The sequence below is a fragment of the Malurus melanocephalus genome, unplaced genomic scaffold (genome assembly GCF_030028575.1).
Source record: "Malurus melanocephalus ecotype Western Australia unplaced genomic scaffold, MMel_1.1 scaffold_103, whole genome shotgun sequence".
Taxonomy (NCBI): Eukaryota; Metazoa; Chordata; class Aves; order Passeriformes; family Maluridae; genus Malurus; species Malurus melanocephalus.
The window spans coordinates 888,254-890,213 of NW_026623335.1; the positions used below are offsets into that span (position 1 = coordinate 888,254).

Below are 1,960 nucleotides of genomic sequence, written 5' to 3' on the forward strand. Positions count from 1 at the left end.
CTGACAAGTAAATAGACAAAAATATATATGTTGAAGCAAAAAAAAAGCTAAGAAAAACAGTATTCTAGTGCAGTTCTGAAAACAGCCAGCAAAATTAACCTCCCCAAATACACAGCTTCGCTAGCCACGGTGGCTGTTTGGTTCAGAACCTTCCCAATTAGTACTATAAACATACCRAAGTGCTATGCATGTTTTGGAGTAAATCGCTTAAATAGATTATTACTGTTGGATAGCAATTAAAATGATTGAGTAGCCTAATCTATGTCCTGGTGTAGTGCCAAGTATCAGAGCTCTGATTTATGCATTTCCACTCCTCCCTATGCTGCTGCTGAAATGGGACAGCGTGGGAAGCCTGGCAGTGCATGGGACAGAAGTTCTCTCAGCAGTATCAGACCACTTGCTCCTTGAATTCCCCTGCAGGAAGTGGGATGGTGAGAGAAGAGACTTGGTGCTTCCCATCCCTGCTGATGAATGGGGCCAGGCTTTCTTTCGACTGCAAGTGAATTTACTGGGCCAGATRTTCAGCCCCAYGGCTGCTTGTTCCTAGGAAGAAAAWGTAGAAGATTCCTGAGGTTAGTGTTTTTGTTTGGTTTTGTTTTKGTATTTTGTGTTATGGTGAAGCTCCTGTCTCAGAAGTGATTGTGTTTTATTCTTCTTTTTCAGTGCTGCCCCCTAAGGCAGAGGATACAAGAGGGGAGCATCATTTTTATGACAACAAGGATGCATGCTTTGCAATTGTGACTCCCTTTGGTTGGGATGTGGGATGCTGTGACCAGGTTGCTGTGTTTTCTTTCTTCAGGACAGCTGAAGTGAGTACTGCAGTGCCAGACAGATTCGTGATGGRTGGACTGGCAGAACCAACATATTTCACAGAGTTTAATAAGAGTTTTGTAGCTGTTATTTATTACCAGGACAGGGACCACCTACATGTGTCGCTATCTCTCACTGCAGTAGTAACGCTTGCCGTGAAAAGCAGCTCATCAGCGTTCCCCAGGCACTCCTCTGCTCTTCCCCTCCTTACAGTTTCTCCAGGCCATGCTGCCCATTTAGCATTTCCCGAATTACAAGGGACACACCAGCATCTGGGAATGTATGCACAAATCAGATGACCTGAAACAACCTGTATTTTCTTTTCCCCCTGTTACAGGATCACTCAGGTGCTCTCGCTTTGAATCTCCCTCTYTGTTGCCTACCGGGGGCATTTGTGGCTGGATGCATGTCGGGACAGGGGCAGTGTGACACGAGAGGAGCAGTCTGACCTGCTCGCAGGCTCCACGCGCTGCTGCTCCAATGACAACGGTGATTTTTCMTGCCTGCTATTGGAAGCAGGAAGTAACTGCAGTAAGCCACGTACTAAGCAGGAGCTGGGTTTTTGGGGACCTTTAGCCTGTTTGTTTTCCTCTCGGAGCGACTTGCCTCCAAGCGGGACACTTTGCAGCCCCGAGCCCGTGTCAGCCCTGCCAAGGTCTGGCATTTGTCACTCACTCAGAAGAGGGGAGCTCAAGTGAGAGGTTTTCTCGGTTGCCAAACATTGTTCCTACTATGGGARGCTTTTGGTCCCAGCCTCAGAGAAGCTGTCAGTGTTCTGGCTGCTGGGCAATGCTTCTGCCAGCCCGGGGGTGAAAAAGGAAAGAGAGAGGTGCCCAAGTCTCTAGCCAGATGACGCCGGGATTTCACACCACGTGATGCAGCTGTTTAGCAGCTTGAGTTTGCAAACGCTGTTGAAAACCAAAGGGGCACGGGAGAAGAGGAAGAAACATTTTATTTCTCCTCTCCCCTCCTCTGCCTGTTTTTGTCGTGCTGCTGTTCTCCTGCCCCGCTCAACTATTTGGCAGAATCGCTGCCATTGCAAATGTACGTGACTAATCTGTTACTTGAGGAAACGATTCACAGGCGTGAATGACCCAGGCGGTCAGGGAGCTGATGGGATCATGTGCTGGGAAAAGTTTTTGGGGTTTTT

The 1,960-nt window shown here is 48.0% G+C and overlaps 1 long non-coding RNA gene across 1 annotated transcript in view; it reads left to right on the plus strand.

Moving 5' to 3' along the window:
• The first annotated feature begins 423 nt into the window (after positions 1-423).
• The window catches only part of LOC130575316 (uncharacterized), a 14,869-nt gene continuing 13,332 nt past the window's right edge, over positions 424-1,960 (plus strand). Inside the window, exons 1-2 of the long non-coding RNA XR_008965543.1 lie at positions 424-572; positions 664-809. This is a non-coding gene — a long non-coding RNA (uncharacterized LOC130575316). The remainder of the gene's footprint in view (positions 573-663; positions 810-1,960) is intronic.